The 20,631-nt window shown below is 38.6% G+C and overlaps 1 protein-coding gene and 2 pseudogenes across 1 annotated transcript in view; 1 reads left to right on the top strand and 2 right to left on the bottom strand.

Moving 5' to 3' along the window:
* The window catches only part of GHR (growth hormone receptor), a 300,380-nt gene that overhangs the window by 26,325 nt on the left and 253,424 nt on the right, over nt 1–20,631 (top strand). The gene's annotated exons all lie outside the window — the stretch shown is intronic.
* LOC103885059 lies at nt 16,805–17,437 on the bottom strand (annotated as a pseudogene).
* Nucleotides 18,308–19,884, bottom strand: LOC103885060 (annotated as a pseudogene).

Here is a 20,631-nt window from a genome sequence, read left to right as displayed (position 1 = left end):
TTTCTATCTTTTTGAATAGTTTCAGTATTCAATTCTTCTTTAAATGTCAGATAGAATTCAGCTGTGAATCCATCTGCTCTTGGACTTTTTTTCTTGGCACTTATTTTTTTATTACTGTTTCAGTCTCACTACTTGTTATTTGTCTGTTCAGAGTTCCTGTTTCTTCCTGATTTAATGTAGGAGGGTTGTAAATTTGCAGGAATTTGTCCATCTCCTCTAGATTTTCTAGTTTGTGTGCATATAGGTGTTCATAATAACCTTGAATGATCTTTTGTATTTCTGTGATATCGGTTGCAATATCTTGTTTCATTTCTTACTGAGCTTATTCAGATCTTTTCTCTTCTTGGTTAATTTCACTAATGGTTTTTCAGTCAATTTTGTTTATCTTTTCGAAGAACCAGCTTTTTGTTTCACTTATCGTTTGTATTTTTGTTGTTATTGCTGTTGTTGTTGTTTCTGTTTCATTTAGTTCTTCTCTTATTTGGTTATATCTTTTCTTCTGCTGAGTTTGGGTTTTTGGTTTTTTTTTTCTTGTTTCCCTCGTACCTTGAGGTGTGACCTTAGATTGTCTATTTGTGCTCTTTCAGACTTTTTGATGTAGGCATTTAAAACTATGAAATTTCCTCTTAGCACAACTTTTGTTGTATCCCTTAGGTTTTAATAAGTTTTGTCACCATTATCATTTTGAAAGAATTTTTAATTTCCATCTTGATTTCATTGTTGACCCAAAGTCATTCAAGAGCAGATTATTTAATTTCCAGGTATTTGTATAGTTTTGAAGGTTTCTTTTGGGATTAATTTTCATTTTTATTCCACAGTTGTCTGACAGGATACTTAATATGATTTTGATTTTCTTAAATTCATTGAGACTCATTTTGTGGCCATGGTCTGTCTTGGAGAGTGTTCCATGTGCTGATGAAAAGAATGTATATTCTACATTTTTAGGTAGACTGTTCTCTAAGTACCTGTAAAGTCAATTTGTTCCAGGGCATAGTTTAAGTCCATTGCTTCTTTGTTGACTTTCTGTCTTGATGACATGTCTAGTACTGTCAATGGAGTACCAAAATCCCACACTATTATGTTACTGTCTATCTTGTTTCTTAGGTCTAGTAGTAATTGTTTTATTAATCTGGGAGCTCCAGTGTTAGATGCATATATATTTATGATTGTGATATTTTCCTGTTGGACTAATCCTTTTATCATTATATAATGTCCCTCTTTGTCTTTTTTTTTTTCACTGTTGTTGCTTTAAAGTCTGTTTTGTCTGATATAAGAATAGCTACTCCTAGACTGGGCGCAGTGGCTCACACCTGTAATCCCAGCACTTTGGGAGGCCGAGACAGGCAGATCACAAGGTCAGGAGTTCTACTAAAAATACAAAGAAATTAGCCAGGTGTGGTAGTGTGCACCTGTAGTCCCAGGTACTCAAGAGGCTGACGCAGGAGAATCGCTTGAATCCAGGAGGTGGAGGTTGTAGTAAGCAAGATTGTGCCACTGACTCCAACCTGAGCAACAGAGTGAGACTCCTTAAAAAAAAAAAAAAAAAAAAAAAAAAAGGGCTACTCCTGCTCACTTTTAGTTTCCATTTGTGTGGAATATCTTTTTCCACCTCTTTACCTTAAGTTTATTTGAGTTTTTATGTGCTATGTGGGTCTCTTGACAACAGCAGATACTTGGTTGTTGCATTTCTCTCCATTCTGTCATTCTGTATCTTTTAAGTGGAGCATTTAGGCCATTTGCTTTCAACGTTAGTATTGACATATAAGGTACTGTTCTATTCATTATGTTAGCTGTTGCCTAAATACTTTTTAAAATTATGTTATTGCTTTATAGGCCCTGTGAGATTTATGCTTTAAGAAGCTTCTGTTTGAGTGTATTTCAAGGTTTCGTTTCAAGATTTAGAACTCCTTTAAGCAGTTCTTGTAGTGCTGATTTGGTAGTGGCAAATTCCCTTAACATTTGTTAGGCTGAAAAATACTTTATCTCTCTTTCATTTCTGAAGCTTCGTTTTGCTGGATGCAAAATTTTTGACTGACAATTATTTTGTTTAAATATTTCTCAAGGTTTCTCTTGAGATAACCTGATGACTGAGTGTCTAGGTGATTATCTTTGCAGTGAATTTCCCAAAAGTTCTTTGAGCTTCCTGTATGTGGATATCTAGATCTCCAGCAAGGCCAGGGAAGTTTTCCTTAATATTCCCTTAAATAAGTTTTTCTAACTTTTAGATTTTACTTCTTCCTCAGGAACACCATTTATTCTTAGGTTTGATCATTTAATATAATCCCAAATTTTGTGGAAGCTTTGTTCATTTTTTAAAATTCTTTTTTCTTTGTCTGATTGGGTTAATTCAAAAGTCTTATCTTTGAGCTCTGAAGTTCTTTCTTCTTCGTGTTCTAGTTTGTTGCTGAAACTTTCCACTGATTTTTGTACTTCCCTAAGTGTGTCTTTCATTTCCAGAAGTTGTGAATGTTTTTCTTTATGATATCTATTTCTTTGGGAAAAAATGCATTCATATTCTGTATTGGTTTTTAAATTTATTTAATTTTTTTTTGCCTTTTACTGGTAACTCCTTGAGTAGCTTAATAACTGAACTGCTGAATTCTTTGTCTGGAAATTCAGAGATTTCTTCTTGGTTTGGATCCATTGTTGTGGAACTACAGTAGTCTTTGGGGGTTTTATAGAACCCTGTTTTGTGATATTACCAGAATTACTTTTCTGGCTCCTTCTCATTTGGGTAGACTATTACTTAACATTGTTCTTGTGGACTGTGTTTTTTTTTTAAATTTCTTATTTTTTCTTTCTTAAGGATCAGACTCTAATGTTTATTTTAGCCTAATTTGAGTCTTGGTGCTTGTAGGCGTGAAGACTCTGTATGAGATCCTTAGTTATAGAGTCTTTATGCACTGGTTTTCCCCAGTGCTGGTTTTAGTAGTTCCATTCTTGATATGTGGGTGAATTCACTGTCTCCTGTGAAGTTGGAATGGCAGGGATCCCTTGACGCTTATGTCGTCCTCTCATGGTATACAGTTTGTTTACTGTTCTTTTATTTACTGAGTTGATGATTCAGGCTTCAGGACAACTGGGGAGGTATCCCCGGGCAGGCACCAGTTGTGGCTAAGGCAAGTGGGTAGATGTAATACCCAGTGATGAGCCGAGGACACAACCTTAATGAGGGTGGCTGGAGGAGCTCTCAGTTAGGTGTGCTGAAATTTTATCAAGGTGAAGAGTGGGAGCTACCTCACCTCCCCTGCCAGGTCAGAAAGAAAGCTATTCACCTCACAGCCTCACTCCTGTCCAAGCATTTCAGCTATTCAGATCAGTCAGGCACCTCTTTTCATCTATAGGAATGTTGTTGCTCCAAGTAGGGAGGAATTGTGACTCTGCCTCTCATGCAGGCCTGAATCTGGGGTGTGCTCTTCTTGTGGGTTATACTCACCTTGGAGAGTTCCAGAAAGGCTGTCTACAGGTGTGTCCTTGCTGCGTTCCTGTGGAGGAAGCCCCAGCTATGTCTGCGGTGGAGTGCCAGGGGGAACAAAGACTCCTTTTCCAAGGCCCTTCATGGTCACAGAGGCTGCCTGCCTGTTGAGGTATAGGTGCAGACTTTCCCTACTGCACCCAGCACTGCAATTGGGTCTCTGCTATGAGAAACTACCCACCAGCAGAAAGATCTGAAACTCCTACTATTCAGATTATTTTGTCCCACATAGTGATTCCTTGATGTGGTGCTCTCCCCTTTCCACTAGAGATGGGCTTCCTGAGAGCCAGATTGCAGTGACTGTTACTGTTCTTCTGGGTTTAGCCATCCAATGGAGTTACCAGGCTCTGGGCTGGTGCTGGTGAATGTCTGCAAAGAGACCCGTGATCTGATCAGTCTTCAGGTCTTCTAGCCATGGATACCAGCACCTGCTGTGGTGAAGGTGGCAGGGGAGGTATGTAGAATCTGTGAGAATCCCTGATTGTAGATAGGTATAGTGTGCTGACTTTCTCAAATGCTAGTTATGCTAGTAGTAAAGTTGTCATGTGGACAGACTCAGGACCTCTGGTTAGCCAGGATGTTGCAGGCAGTGGTATTAACTGTTGTCTTCTCCTTCCTGGGAACAATATTATTGTCATGAGTATGGCCTGAATTGGTTGGCCTCCAGCCAGGAGGTGGTGTCTTTTGTGTTTGGCTGCCAAGGCAGATAGAAAAATGCCATCAAGTGGGGGCAGGATGAGCTGAGACTCTTCTTGGGCTAGGCTTGTCACAGCCACCACGTAGGATGGGGAGGATGGTTTTCAGGCCGATGGGGTTATGTTCCAGAGGGGATTATGACTGCCTCTGTTGCACAGAATAGTTCACCAGGGAAGTGGAGAATAGCCAGTAGTGAAAAGCTTCACCCAGCTCCCACACAATTGGTGAGCCCAATCTCACTTTGCAGTGCTGTGTTAACAGCACCAAGTTTAGATCCAGGCATCCTGCTTGTGGAACTCAGTCTTGCTCCAGGCCATATACTTCCCCACTGAGAAAGCAAGCAAGGCTTTCAGGCCACACCCCTCCCTGTCTGCCCATAATGGCAGGGGCCTGGTTCCTGTGCTCATATCTGCTGCAGTTCCCATCCACCCACCAGATTCTGTTCAAGCAGGTTCACGCCCACTCAAAATTATCACAAAATTCAGTTGGAGTCTTCTTTCACCTTGTACCCCCTCCCTAATTCTGCTGGCTGCCTTCCCCAAGGGCCCCTGTGATATATAGTCAGGAATGGCTTCCCTGGGTTTGAGCTGGAGACTGGGAGTGCCTACAAGACTCTTCCTGCTGCTGCTTCTACTTTTGTATTTCACAAGGTTCCCTAAATCTGTTCCAGCTCTAGGTAAGGTTGAGTCCTTCTCTCATGATTTGCATTTTCAGATTCCCCAGTGAGGAGGTGTGTTTGGAGGCAGGTTTTCCCCCACTCACACTTTGGGAACTCATTGCTTTTTGCCTCTCTCACAGTTTGCAGCAGCATGTCACTTCTTTCAAAGGATCTGTGAATTCTTTCCATTTTCCTGATATGATCCTGTGGTGGTTCTTGGAGAAAAGGTTCACAGTATAAGTCTCCACACACTATTCTGTCCATCCAAGTGGGAGATGTATGTTAGCCCTGTCTCCTATCTGCCATCTTTCTGCTGTCCCAAATCCTTCTCTTTAGATAGCTGACATACCATCTTTTGTTTCTTCTGACTTGGTTCTATTCACTGACATTCCTCTCTATCAAGTGGATTTTTGAACTTTCATGGAAATTTATTCCCTATTTATATGGAAATAATTCCCAATTTATATGAAAAGCTTACAAAGTGATTCATTAACCAAGTATTTACTGAGGTGCTAAAAGTATACACTGATACAAGAGTGGCTGGCAAGTCCTTTGCCTTCATGGGGATTATATTCTCTTGTAAATGTCACATGATGGCCACTATATTTAGGAATAAAGGACTCCAGCATGAAACACTGACACTTCTGCTGGAGAAATATTTTACAAACCATATATATTGAAACCTAAACTCTGGTTTATTGGTAAAGGAGTAGCACTGATACTAGAATTTTGTGATCAATATGTTGGGATAAGAAGTCAGAAGACTTAGATCTGTGTTCTTTTTCTCCTGCTGGCTATAGGTTGTTTTAATCTCTGAGCTGCAATTTCCTCATCTATAGAATAGGTTAGACCAGATTAGTGGTCTTCAACTTTGGCTGTATATTAGAATCATCTTACTCTTAAACATTTAAATTAGAAATTTCGGGCCAGGTGCAGTGGTTCACACCTGTAATCCCAGTATTTTGGGAGGCAGATTTGGGCGGATCATGAGGTTATGAGATGGAGAACATCCTGGCCAACATGGTGAAACCCCATCTCTACTAAAAATACAAAAATTAGCTGGGCATGGTGGTGCACACCTGTAGTCCTAGCTACTCGGGAGGCTGAGGCAGGAGAATCGCTTGAACCTGGGAGGCGGAGGTTGCAGTGAGCCGAGATCGTGCCACTGCACTGCAGCCTGGTGACAGAGCAAGACTCCGTCTCAAAATAAATAAATAAATGAATTAAAATTAAAATTAGAAATTTCCCTGGGTGAGGAGGAAGGCAGAGGTATTTTTAAAGCTCTCAAGTGATACAATTCTGTTTTAAGGTAGGACTAAAAATCATGGGACTACGTCAGAAGTTCTAATTAGAAATCTACAGGTTAGTTTTCTCTGGGCATGTGTATAGTGCTTAAATGTCTTTTAAATTTGTTACCAACATGGAAAAAAAAAAGATTTTCAGTTTCCCTTGAAAAATGGAAATATTAGGCAACAGTTGGGCTTATGTTTCTGAGTGGTAAAAATTAAACAAAGTAAACGAGTAAACGAGTCTCCATTTCATTTGTTCCTGTTGCCTTCCTGGCTCTTGAAGGCATTGTCATTTGTGAAAACTAAACTAGGTGGTCTTTAAAGTCTTCAATTATTTGAATTGCTTATTTCCACAGCCAGAAAAGAGATGGTAAACAAACTATACCTTTATCTATAAGCTAGTTGGTTTGTGAAATCAAAAGGGACTTAATCTTTGAATATGGAAAAATCCCAGGTTCCAGTGGAAGAGGAACTCCATCTCATTAATAGCAGGACTCCACAGACTGCTATAGAATAGACACCCACCTGGGGCTAAGAGGGAGGGAGGCGGAAGAGGACTTAATTCATTTTCTGGGGATTTTTAATGAAGCTTTCCCCTCTTTCATTATTTCTTATCTGGGAGCTTGATCATTAGTTGGGATGTGACTGGCTTTCCCTAGGGAGCAAAAAGGAGATTAGCAGAGGTTTTGCTCGCTTCTTCCTGTGATTTACTGTGGGAAGCCTCCCAGGTTCTTCCCTTCACTTCTCTATGACCTTCATCTTTATGGTTTCTTGCTGTGTCTCTCTGAGAGCAAGTACCTGGGTGAAAAAGGCTGAGTGTGTGGTTTATTGGCAACTGCCTGGCATTGGATTTAAGTGGGTATATTTGAATTACTAGAATTTTACATTTTATAGGTTCAAAATATGCACTTGAATTTTGTAGGACTTCTTACCCAAATTGAATAATCCTTTGTGCCTTGTTAAATTTTAAAAAGTCACACTATCAACATTATGACATATGGTATATATGATGGCAATAATAAAAATAACACTTATTGTCCACTTTAATGTGCTAACAGTGTTCCAAGTGATTTGCATAAATGTCAAATTTGTTCCACACAATTATCCTATGAACTAAATGTTATTGTTTCCTGGTTTATAGGTGAGGAACACAGAGGCTCAAAGCAGCTATTTGGTTTCTCTTATTTCAAAATTAGGGGAAGTGAGATACATTAACCTGTATAACCAGACCTTGTTAACTGTTTTTGGTAAATTTCAATGTGTATTGATTTTCACAAAGACAAAGCACACCACTGTTATATTAAATATTAATTTTTTCATAGTCCCTCAAGGTGCTTACTGGCTATATTGTTACTGTCTTTTGATGTTGTTTATACATGGTGGATTACAGAATTCCATGAACATGAAAAATCTTGACTTTATCCTAGCTTATTACCTATTCTTACCCCCTGCAAAGTAAAAAGTTCACAATAGCATTAGTAAGCCAAGCAAACTACTTATTAGCCACATGAACTTACTAGCCTCTCTGCCTCAGTTTCCTTGTTGGGAAAATGGACAATACCTAACTCAACTCATAAGGATATTTCTAGAATCAGGTGTAATATCAAATAAAAATATATTTCATTTTTCCTAGAAGATACCCATGTATATCTTAGGTACTGATGCATTCATAGTGATGCAGGACATAAAATGTTTATTCTTTTGCTTAGCAACAACTATCCGTGGAGATTTTTCCACTTTAGAGATTTAATTCCATTAAAGGTTTTTAGATTGATTGGACAATGAGAATGTTTTTGTCTCTCTGAAACTGAGGCTGAAAGTTGATTTCATTCTCACACTTGTTCCCAGCAAAGGCTCCTTCCATGCTATCACCATCTAACTGCTGCCAGGCTCTTTTCAGTGTAGATGGACAACACGATGGATTAATTTCTCTTGCTGAAGTCATTTTTACTCTTCATTGCCGAAAGCTTGCTTATTTGTGTGCTCAGCTTCTTGAATAAGTTGGCACATTCAGTGGATCTCCCCTTGTATAGTTCATACTCACTTGTCAGTAAAAGATTTGTTGTGTGCAGGAAGGGAGTTGGGGGGACAATGGCTCCTGCCTGCTAAGCAATCTAAATTATGAGTTGAGCCTTTCATTCATTGCTTTATATGTGGCTGTATGCTTGCTATTAACTAATTGTTGCTGTTTATGGGAAAAATAGTTGCCTTTTGAAAAGAAAAAACTGAAAAGAGGCATCCATATTCTTCTCAGGTCTTAGTCCATGGGTGAGTGGGTATGTGCATAAACATATCTATATACATGTGCATGGAAATATACATTTATATACATGTGGTATATGTGCATACTTAGTGTAACTAATGCTATATATAATTCATGTGGCAAATTCAATAAGGACAACAGTAACAAAAAGGCCAGGGAATGTAATCTTCTCCCCTGAATACTTCAGGTGCCCAAGAAACTTATTTGTCTTTCATATTGTGGAGTAAATAAAGTTTTATTTTAAAGCAACTTTCTCAGATCTTTTAAAAAAATGTTTTTAGGTACAGGGTCTTGCTCTGTTGCCCAGGCTAGAGTGCAGTGGCATGATCATGACTCATTGCAGCCTGGAACTCCTGAGCTCAAGTGATCCTCCTGTCTCAGCCTCCCAAGTAGCTGGGACTACAGGTGCAAGCCACTGTATCTGTCTAATTTTTTTTCATATTTTTTGGACATGGGGTCTGGCTATGTTGCCCAGGCTGGCCTTAAACTCTTGGGGTCAAACAATCCTTCTGCTTCTGCCTCCCAAGTACCTGGAATTACAGGCATGAGCCACTCAGATCCCTTTGTGTGGCACGTATAAAACCAATATTTTAAAACTCAGAGCAATCTTTTTTAATCCTTGGAGTAACCTTATGAAGATAGTAAATAACAAATGCTCTGAGATCTATAATCTCTACTACTTTAAAGATTTATTTAAAATTTTATGAATTTTTATTTTCATAATTAGTATTTTATATAGTTATAGTAAATGGTATTTTATAAATGTATAAATACATTAATGTTTTTAAAATTTATTTTGGAGTTTTATGTTGGCTTCAAGATAATGTTAAGTCTTTTAAGGGTTACTTATTAATACAATTTTCAGCTTTTATTTGTTCAAACTCAAGCAATGAAAATTTCTGCTTAAAGGAGAAGGTTTTACTTCCAGCCTCTTCAGGATTAACTTGAAAGAAAATGTCGTTAAACTCAAAAAACTATACATATTACACCACCAAATACCTGCTTTCTGGCACCAATAAATTAGTTTTTTGAATGCGTCCACCTTAGTAATGAATTATCTGCTTGCATATACTTCTGTTTTAAAGGATAGATGCCATTTGTTACCTGTGTTTCAGTCACAGATTTTTACTAAACTTTGCTCCCTGGTATAAAACACAGAATGGGAATTTGCAGTGTAATTGTGAAAAAACTCCATTTGTTTCCTATATTAAGAGCCTATAAGCAAGGTAGAGATGGTTAACTGAGGAAGTTGAATGATAACATCCAAGCTAAGAGCCAGTTCAAGAATACAATCCCATTCTCAATAGCCACAGACAGAATAAAATACCTAGGAATACAGCTAATCAAAGAGGGGAAAGACCTCTACAACAATAATTATAAAACGTTGCTCAGAGAAATCAGAGATGGCACAAAAAAATAGAAAAACATTCCATGCTAATGGATAGGAAGAATCAATATTGTGAAAATAGCCATACTGCCCAAAGCAATTTACAGAATCAGTATATGTCAAACTACCAATGACATTCTCCACAGAGGCAGACAAAAACTGTTTAAAAATTTATACTGAACCAAAGGAAAGCTCAAATAGCCAAGGCAACCCAAAGCAAAAACAACAAAGCTGGTGGCATCATTTTATCTGACTTCAAATCATACTACAAGGCTACAGTAACCAAAACAGCATGTCGCTGGCACAAAAACAGACACATAGACAAATGGAACAGATTAGAGAGCCCAGAAATAATGCCACATACCTACAACAATCTGATCTTTGATAAAGCTGACAAAAACAAGAAATGGGGAAGGACTCCCTATTCAATAAATGGGGCTGGGAAGCTAGCTAGCCATATGCAGAAGATTGAAGCTGGACCCCTCCTTACACCATATAAAAAATCAACTTGAGATACATTATAAACTTAAATGTAAAGTCTAAAACTATAAAAAAAAAAACCCTGGAAGATAACCTAGGAAATGACATTCTCGACATAGGACCTGGCAAAGATTTCATGACAAAGATGTCATGACAAAGATGTCAAAAGCAATTGCAACAAAAACAAAAATTGACAAATGGAAAGTAATTAAACTAAAGAGCTTCTGCACAGCAAAAGATCTATCAACAGAGTAAACAGCCTACAGGATGTGAGAAAATATTTGCAAACTACACATCTGACAAAAGTCTGGTATTCAGAATCCATAACAAACTTGAACAAATCAACAAGCAAAAAACAACCCAATTAAAAAGTGAGCAAAGAACATTAATAGACATTTTTCAAAGGAAGACATACATGTGGCCAACAAGCAGATGAAAAAATGCTCAGTATCACTAATCATTATGGAAATGCAAATCAAAACCACAATGAGATACCATTTCACAAGTCAGAATGGCTATTATCAAAAAAAATGAAAAGCAGATGCTTGTGAGGTTGTAGAGAAAAGAGAATGCTTATAAACTGCTGGTGAGAATGTAAATTGTTCAGCAATTGTGATAAACAGTTTGGTAGCTTCTCAAAGAACTCAAAGTAGAATTACCATTAGACCCAACAATCCCATTATTGGACATAAACCCAAAGGAATATAAATCATTTTACCATAAAGACACATGCATATATATTTTCATTGTGGTACTATGACAGAGACACAATAACAAAGACATAGAATCAAACTAAATGTCCATCAATAGTAGACTGGATAAAGAAAACGTGATACATATATACCATGGAATACCACGCAACCATAAAAAGAAATGAGATCATGTCATTTGCAGCAACATGGATGAAGCTGGAGGCCATTATCGTAAGTGGACTAACACAGGAACAGAAAACCAAATACAACATGTTCTCGTTTATAAGTGGAAGCTAAACATTGAGTACATATGGAAACAAGAGAACAGCAGACACTGGGGCCTACTCAAGGGTAGAGGGAGGGAAGAGGATGAGGATTTAAAAACTACCTATTAGATACTATGCTTATTACCTGAGTGGCAAAATAATCTGTACACCATACCCCTCTGACATGCCATTTGCCTATATAACAAACCTGCATAGTACTCCTGAACTTAAAAGAAAAAACAAAAGATTAATGAGTGTGACACTAGAACAATATTATGATGCAGGACTATTTTTTGTGTGTTTGCTAGCTGGGCTTGAGATTTGATAAGTAAGTCCGATTGTCCTAATCCACTAGTGATGATGTTCTAGGCTTTGAAATTCAAACTACTACTACTCCACTTTGAGAGAGACTGCATGAGAATTGGACCCAGCCTGGGGCTTTAGACACCATGGTTCAAATCTTGGCTCTTATCATTTTTTAGTCACGTGTTGTGCACTGAATGTTTGTGTTTCCCAGCTCCCCATTCATAGGTTGAAGCCCTAACCTCCAATGTGACTGAATTTGAGATTAGGGCCTGTGAGGAGCTGGTAAAAGTTAAATGAAGTCTTAAGGATAGGTCGCCAATCCTATAGAGTTGGTGCTCTTACAAGAAGAGGAAGAGACACCAGAGTCCTCTCTCTTTGCTATATGAGGACATGGTGAGAAGTGGCCATCTGCAAGCTCAGAAGAGAGCCCTCACCAGGAACTTAAGTGTCTGGCACCTTGATCTTGGACTTCCCAACCTCCAGAACTGTGAGAAATGATTTTTCGTTGTTTAAATCACCCAAACTGTAGTATTTTGTTATGGCAGCCCAAGCCAACTAATATACCATGTAAGCAGGTTACTTAAATTTACTAAATATGTAAGTTACTTAAAATTTCCAATCCTAGTTCTAACTTTACTAGCTATCACTTTTACTAGCTAACACATTACATTTTCTTCAACTTGCCACATGCATTTTTTGTGAGTTTTAAATGAAATTGATTAAGTACTTTGCTTATCATGCTGCTGACCTATAGTAGGCACTTAAAGTTAGTTTCCAGGAAGTTTGGAATGGATCTTACTTATTTATGCAAATGGTTGACTCTGATGGTGCTTGTTCCTCTCTGGAAAGGGTTCAACTCCCATTAGAATAGTCCTATGACTGCAGTAATTTTGTATGTTAAACTTATATTTTTATCTGCAGAATGTTAAATCTGCAAACACCATCCATCAACCCAAAAGCAAAAAAGAGTGTTTCCTAATAGTTAATAGTTGGTAGGTTAATAGGAAATCTAGAAAAAAAAAGTTTAATAATGAAGGCTATATTAATATCCAGTCTCATTTGAGTGCTTGTCAGTAAGGAAATAGTTATCTTTCATTGTTAATCAATGAAGACCAATTGGCATAATTAGGGCTCTGGTGTGTTTTCTTCAAATGGTCTTCTAGGACCTAATTTAATATCATTTGAGAGGCTTAAAGAGGATCCCATGTTTCCAAATGTATCTTATAGTCCTCAGCTGCCCAACATCCCACCATTAATCATGCTTTGCAGATGAAAAATTGAAGACTCCTTGTCTCTGAATATCTGGGATATGCTTTTATTCCTAGGATGAACTTCTCCTTCTTTGCCCATAAGGAAGAAAAAGGGACAGAGGTGATTTATAAGAGCAGTTCTAGTGAGTGAAATGTGGGTCCTAGCAAAGGAGGACACAGCTGCCCCTTGTAATAGTGGAGGGAAGGAAGGAGGCAGGCTGGCAGTACTTTGCCCTCCGCAACCCCAAACCCTATCTGTTTACCACAGTGGACCTTTTTTCTGAACTCTGACCTCATTATTTCATTCATTATCCACATAATATTCATCAATGTTCTCCAAGGCTTTCAGAATAAATCTTTAACGTTTCCCCGAAAGTCACAAGGTCTGACACCTGCCTTCCATTTTCCAGCTTCATATCATAATCCTCCTTTTTGACAGTGGCCACACTGATCATCTTCCAGGTCCACAAACTCAGCATTTGCTCATTGTGAACCCCTTACATCATGACTGTCAGCCCAATTGTCATTTCCTTGGGGAGGCCTTCCCTGAACCCTGGGACTGGATCATATTCCCCTATCATGTGCTTTCATAGCACCATGAATGTCTCCTTGGTGGCAGTCCCCAGCAGGAGAATTCTGTGTTTATCTGTATGACTGTTTCATAAATGTTTGTCTTCCTTCCAATAGTCTGTCAGCACTTTGGGAGCCAGCTGTGTTTTGCTCTTGATTCTACCTCCAGCGCAGGATGTCTCTTAGTATTTATGGAAGGGGACATGAAAAAAGAAAAAGTCCACTGCATGAAGATTTAATCCAGTGAGACTGAGGCCTGTACATCTAGCTTTAGGGAAGCCAGCTGCTAGAAGGACAGACTGGTAGGGACTAGGTGAGGAGAATGGAAAAACACAGGGAAAGAGCATCATTTTCTTTATTATTTTGCCTCTGACAGACCCCTCCAAGTAACAGATTCCAAAGAGATTGTGAACGTTCTCCCTCTGGTATGGAGTCTCCTGTCCTGTCAGAAACATGGTACCCAGAGGCCAAAGCTGCTACATAAGCAAGTTGTCATGAAACTATTCCAGGACAGGTTTCAGAAGTAGGGTCTTAAAAATGAGTATTAAATCTAATGTTCACCCAGATACATATCCAACCCACATATAGACACCGAATTTAGCAATGAAAATGGATGCTACTCTGTTAAGGATTTATTTGAAATGTTGGTTTTCTCTCGTCCATCTGATACAGGTCATAGCTCTGTTTCTGTCATTAGATTGATTTTCATGTTTCTCAACACAGACTCTCAGAGATAAGTTTAATTTTTCAGCATGGCCATAGGAATGATGAAGTCATTCCTCATTAAGATGAAGTTAAGCAAAATTTAATAGTACTTGTTTAGGATTCCTTATTTACTTTTCTACACAAAAAGAGTTGCAAGGGGAAAACAAAAACTTTAGGTTTGAGTAACTTCCTTAATTCAAATATAGATTTAAACCACTTTGTCATAATATGCAAATGAACTATTGCTTTTTCCCCCACAGGTCTGTTTTCAAATAGATAATGAGATTATATAAATAATTACCTTATATAAACTTAAGGTTACTCATTATTGAAAGCAATTTTCTTTTTTTGTTTCTGGTTTATTATGGTTTAAGAGTGAGTCTTTGTTTTAGATACTTGAAAACAAAGTGTGTGTGTGCTTGTGCATGTGTATGTGTGTGGATATGTACATCTAGGGAAGTCGTCAAATTCAAAAATTATAATACAAGGTTGTAATGTCAGCACTTCCTATTGCATAGTTTTATAATGGGGATATATAGCTATGCATTAAAATGCATTACTGAAATGGAAAATCAGGATGTGTTATAAATGAATTAGTAATTATATTAAGATCTGTATGGGAACTAGCATACAATCTAACTTAAGTTTTTGAAAAATAAAAAAATCCAGAAAATAATTAATGATAAGTTAGTTTCAGTATTACACTGATAAATATTTCAAGAATAAGCTATAAAAAATAAGGAGGTAGATTTATTATTTTAAGGTTCATACTAAAAGATCGTAATATTTATTTAACTTTTCTTTATTTAATTTAGAATAAGATTACTGTCATCTCTCTAAGCATTTATGTAATAATGTATTATTTACTTTTCCATTAAATATTACTGAGATAAATAAGGAGTCGTGGTGAATGAAATATAATTTAATAAGCAGGGTTTTCTTAGGTGAAAACTAGTCATGTCCTGCTATAAATGTATATTGAGAGAGAAGCTGAATAGACCAGCTCCATGATTTAGTCAATGACATGACTTCAGGGAAAATGTTTTTATGCCTTATTGGCCATATCTTTTAATACTTGCATTGAAAATAAAATTACATCCCAAGATTATGAGGGTTGTGAAATTTTATAATTAGATATTTAAGTCCTAAATTGATTAGCAGCAGTATAAACATAGAAATGGATTTTGGGTTAAATCTGAGAACTATTTTCTTATGCTAAAATTTGCCTGCAGATGACAATAGGAAAATCAAATGTTTTCCTGGAAAATTTTCAAATGGGACAAATAGTCGTCTTTCTGGAAATATGAAATAAAGGGAGTGGTAGTGGTTGGACTATAAACCTCTTTGAAGGCCTTTTAATCTTTAGCTGTAATTCATGTTTTATCATCATTGAATTTTAAAAACAGAAAATACCTTAGAAATAATTTAGTGTTACCCTGTTGATATTACCAAAAAAAAAAAAAAAAGGTGCTCAGAGTCACATAACTTGATTCAGTCAGAGCTGGTGCTAGATGCTTAGTCTTCTGACTTCTAATTCAGTTTGCTTTCATTATCTACTACCTGCTGCTGACTCAGAGCTCCTCAGCTATCTGCAAGTGGATGTGTTTATTGAGCATTTACGATGTACATGTACTACTCTCAATGCGAAGGATGTAATGGTGAATGGGAGCTTACTTTCTGACTCAAATATTAGTTTTCTCTCTTTGTGTTCCAAATGAAAGTGTCCTTTTGCTTTATCTGAAGCAGGAAGTTGTTAGTTTGCTTATTTTACTTTTGAAATTTTAGAGAATTGGCAGTGGGGTCATGCCATCAGAAACACATACATGCAATGCATGGATGGACTGTGTGAATGAGCTCTCTGGAAGGTGGTAGATTATGGGAAAGAAGGAAGCTCAGAAAGAGAGTGAACCAAGTCAAGAGGAAAGAGAGAAGAAACAGGCAAGTGTGGAGCAGAGGAAAAGTAGGAGGGTCATGAATCCATTCTGCAGGTGTGTGCTGAGAGACTGGAAGAAGGAAAAGAACCAAGGAAGTCTTTGCCATGTTATCTTAGTTTTGTTAAGGGTATAAAGAGATTGAAGAGGGTTTAACTAGGCCATCCTTAACCCTAGGTAATCCCTAGAGTCCTTAGCAGAACTAATAATCTAAATTATGAATGTCTGTGTGTGCACACACACAGAATGCACTTGCTAATGTCTATCATTATGAGTATCTTCTGTCTTCTCCACTACAAGGAAAGGAAGGGAATGTGACCCTCTTTCCTGATTAGAAGTAACTAGGGCATAGTAACACAAATGGATGAATTAAACTGTTTGAAATGGTGCACTGGAATATATTTATTTTGGTGTAAATCATGAAGAAATGAAAAAGGAAGAGATTCTCTTTTGAGAAAAAGTTTGTTTCCTATTGTCAATTGAGCAACTCTGTGAACATTCTAAAGATAAAGAATGATTATTCTGTAAAGTGCTGGGATTTCTGGTGCTGTGTGACAAAGTTCGGTTCCTTTTGTCTAAGTTAGTTATAATAATCTTTAATGAAAAGCAGAGGGGTCCCCTGGTTTGGAACAAGTACCTGAGTCAAGAGTTGACAAGTGGAATAGCTGGGCCCAGAGGATTCTGTCGAGTTGACAAAGCCGGAACAGTACATTTGGACAGAAAGTTTGATTTTCTTATACTGAGTGTGATGATCTTGAAGAACAGATTTTTTTTTTTTTTTGCATGAAAAAAAATCTTTATTTTCAGTTATTACCCACCAGTAAGAGAAAGTTAGGTTAAGGGTATAAAGGGATTGAAGAGGTTTCTACTTTTGCCCGGTCCTTAGTTTGAATAGCCTTCCACTCATCCAAAGTCATCTCTTTTGGACCCTCCTCTTTCACCTCTTCAACTTCATTCTCTTTATTTTCAGTGTCTGCCACTGGATGATGTTCTTCACATTCAAGTGCTTCCTCAGTCACAGTTGATTGATCCAAGTCACTGCAATTACAAGATATTTGTTTCTGAATGTATTTGGGGGACTCTGTTAATTCATCTTTGACAATTCCCCAATTGTGAGATCCGCTACCTCCATGTTACAGGTCCTTGTGCTTCAGGCCACTGTAATGTGAAAAACAAGATCTATCACTTCCACTATACCTATCAAATTCATGTTTGCCATGAGAATCAAATCCATCTCCTTGACCCATTGCACGTCCACTGCCCTCTTGACCTCTTCCAAGACCACCACGACCTCGAATAGGTCAGTCAATAATTGGTCTATCAACTGAAAATTCACCTCCTTCAACCTTTTCTTCAAGTGGCTTTTCAAATCTTTGTTCACAAGGTGGTCTCCTTTCTGGTCTTCTATCAATTATTTTCCCTTCACCCTGAAGTTGTTGATCAGGTCTTCTTCCAACTTGTCTTATTCCTTCTTCTTTTTTTTCTTTTTTTTTTCTTTTTCCTCTAGGCAAGCTTTATTCTTTGATTCCTCTATCCAGGAAGGGGCCTGTTGGTTGCATTTTACCCAAATGGAATGCGATGGGAATTGGGAGCTTGAGTTGTTTGGAGAAGGAGTTGTCAATCCTAGCAAATGTCTATAGCTGGTGTGTGGTGTCCATCAATTCTTGAGGGCTTGGCCATGCAGACTAGGGAATGGTCAGAACAGAGTCATTCAGAGGTCTCCAGAGCTTTACAATATCAAGGTTCAGGGGGTATAGACGGTAAGGAAAAAGGCCATTTCCTATTTCTGTCCATTTTTGGTACAGTAGACAGTTAAGGTTTTTTCTTTTGACTAGCTTTTAAAAAATTACTTAGGAAATGGAAAGCTTATAAACATTCATAAGTGAATTGTTGAATTGTAACCCCAAGTGGTTTCTTTACCTAGTCACCACTTAACCAGAAATATTAGAATACACGGTTCAACCTGAATTCAACCAGGGGGATAACCTGCCTGTTGCTCAAGCAGTCATCAGAGTTTTTAAAAACAAAATTAAGCAAAAAAGACCTTTCCCCAAATACAATCATTACTACTTAGCTTTGTATGATCCATTCCTAAGAAAGCCACATTCCATTTCAGAAAACATGACTGCTTAAGGTTCAGTTAAGGTCCTTGCCTTCAGGTGCTTACTTTTAGTTTTCTTTAAATTAACTTCTGAAATGTTTATCTTATGTTTTGTGCTGCATTCCTGAAAACTGTAACTTTTAAGGACGTAGGCCTCATCTTTATAAAGGAGGAAGAAAACAACAAGGAGGTGTCTCATTTGGGAGGCAGAAGGTTATGACCAATGCTGGAAGTCTTCCTCTTCCTTACTTGTTATTCAACAAGATGGGTTCTATGGTGTCGCATGAGGTATGAGTTGGAAATGAAAGCTACACCACACTTCTTACATTCATAGGGCTTCTCCCCAGTGTGGGTGTTCTGGTACACGGTGAGGCTCAACTTCTGTCTGAAGGCCTTCCCACACTCATTACACGTGTAAGGTTTTTCTCCATTATGGATTCTCTGTTGAATAAGTAGGTATGAGCTACATGTGAAGGCCTTCCCACATTCATTACACACAAAAGGAAGATCTGCACTGTGAATTCTCTGGTGGACAAAAAGGCAAGAGAGCTGACTGAAGGTTTTCCCACATTCGCTGTAGTCATAAGATTTCTGTGCAGTGTGAATTCTCTGGTGCATAATAAGGTGTGAAAAACAACTAAAGGTTTTCCCATACTCTTTTCACTCATATGGCTTCTCACCAGTATGGCTTCACTGATGTACAATAAGATTTGCACTCTTGGTAAAGGCTTTGCCACAGTCGTTACAGGCCAAGGGCTTCTCCCCAGTGTGGATCCTCTGGTGGACAATATGGTTTGAGCTCCCAGTAAATATTTTCCAACACTCATTACATTTACAGCATTTTTCTGTAATGTGGACTTTCTGGTGCCAAGCAAGTTGTGAGCTATAACTAAAGGTTTATAGTTAAACCTTTCACTGCACTTAAGGGTTTTTTCTAAGGAGTGGATTTTTTGATGTATGGTCAGATTTGAACTCTGAGTGAAGGCTTTCCCACACTTTGAGCAAATATAAGGTTTCTGTCCAGTGTGGATTCTCTGATGCACATCGAGGTTTGCACTGTGAATGAAGGCCTTCCCACACTCATGACATTCAAAAGGTTTCTCCCCAGTGTGGATTCTCTGATGCACAATGAGGTTTGCACTCTGACTAAATCCTTTCCCACATGCACTACAATGTAAAAGACTTTCACGAAACCAGGCTGGGTTTTTGGATTTTTAACAGTGTCAGAATTAAGGGTGTATTTTCCCCCAGATTTCTTACATTTCTGATCTTCCTCTTCTTTGAAACTCTCAGGTAAGTGACAGTCATTCACTATCACTTATCTGAAATCTTTCATTTCACTCCTTATTCTCTGCCTCTTTAACATGTTTTCTTTTTCACAAGCTTGTCTTAACTCAGGTCCTTAAGAATCAGCTTTCTGGATTTTCCGAATATGATGAGGGGATTTTCAGCTTCCTCACATATTTCAGTTTTTGGAACCAGTAACTGAAGGTTCTTGGTTTCAGCACCCTTTCTTCCTCTTCTGATTCACCAGTCTGACGACCCTCCCCTGGGATCTAGACGTCCATGTTTTCAGAGTGCACTTGTTGGCTGGGTACCTGACCTGGGAAGTTTTCTTCCTCCTCCTCCTCCTTTTTCACCTTCGCTGGGCCCCGTAGGGCTAGGGCCATGGCTTCTCTCAATTCTGCAGTCATCTCTGCTTAGCAGGGGAACGCCTATAGCTGGGAGCTGCCCAGCAGAGGTCAAACCCCATCTAAGCTTTATGTTTCAAAAGCTTCTTCTTGAGTTTCTTCCCAGGGCCAAGATGAGTATTGCCTATGTGGGCAGCTGAGAGGCCCGACCTGAGTTCACTGGCTCTGCAGCAGGAGGCTGAGGGACCGGGACCTCAGCGCCTACTGGCACGAGAACGATGACCCATATTTCTTCTTTCTTAAGCGCCAGGGGCGGCTGCATCTCCTCTTTCTTGTCAACCGCGCCACGCTGGGGTGGCAGCGGATTCTTGTGGTCTTTCTGGGGCTCCTTGCGCAGCTAGTTATTTGCCTGCCACCTTGGAGTTGGTCTGGGCCGCAGCCTGACCTGCCGTTCTTGGCCCCAGGGCTCCTAATGCCGCCCCTGCCAGCTTGTTTTTTCTTGTTCTCCGCTGCCTTCAGCACCTCGAAGGGGTCCGATTCGTTGTCAAATAACTGGTCCAATCGGTTGGTGACCGCGCAACTGAAGCCTTCCTGTAAGTGCCCAGGCATGATGGTTGCTCGGCGGCACATTCCTCCACGGATTGCAGCGGGCTACGCGGAGCCAAGAGCGCCTGCTTCAGCTCATCCCACAAGATCAAAGAGCAAATTTTTAAAAATTTGCCAGTAAATGTCAGGCAAGGTAAATTTCAAAATGAACTTTTAACGTCTCTAAAATGGAGTTATGTTTGATTATGAGTTTATGACAAATTAAAAGATAGTTCTAGATGATATGATTCTAGAAAGCTTCTTGTTCTGGGAAAGAGAGAGAGTTTGGAAATTTGAGATAAGACCTTTATTGTCTATTTTATTATTTACTGCTAACAAACTGCAT

Source organism: Papio anubis, chromosome 5, assembly GCF_008728515.1.
Source record: "Papio anubis isolate 15944 chromosome 5, Panubis1.0, whole genome shotgun sequence".
NCBI lineage: Eukaryota > Metazoa > Chordata > Mammalia > Primates > Cercopithecidae > Papio > Papio anubis.
The sequence above is the reverse complement of the archived record's forward strand: the minus strand, read 5'-3'. Positions and strand labels throughout refer to the sequence as shown.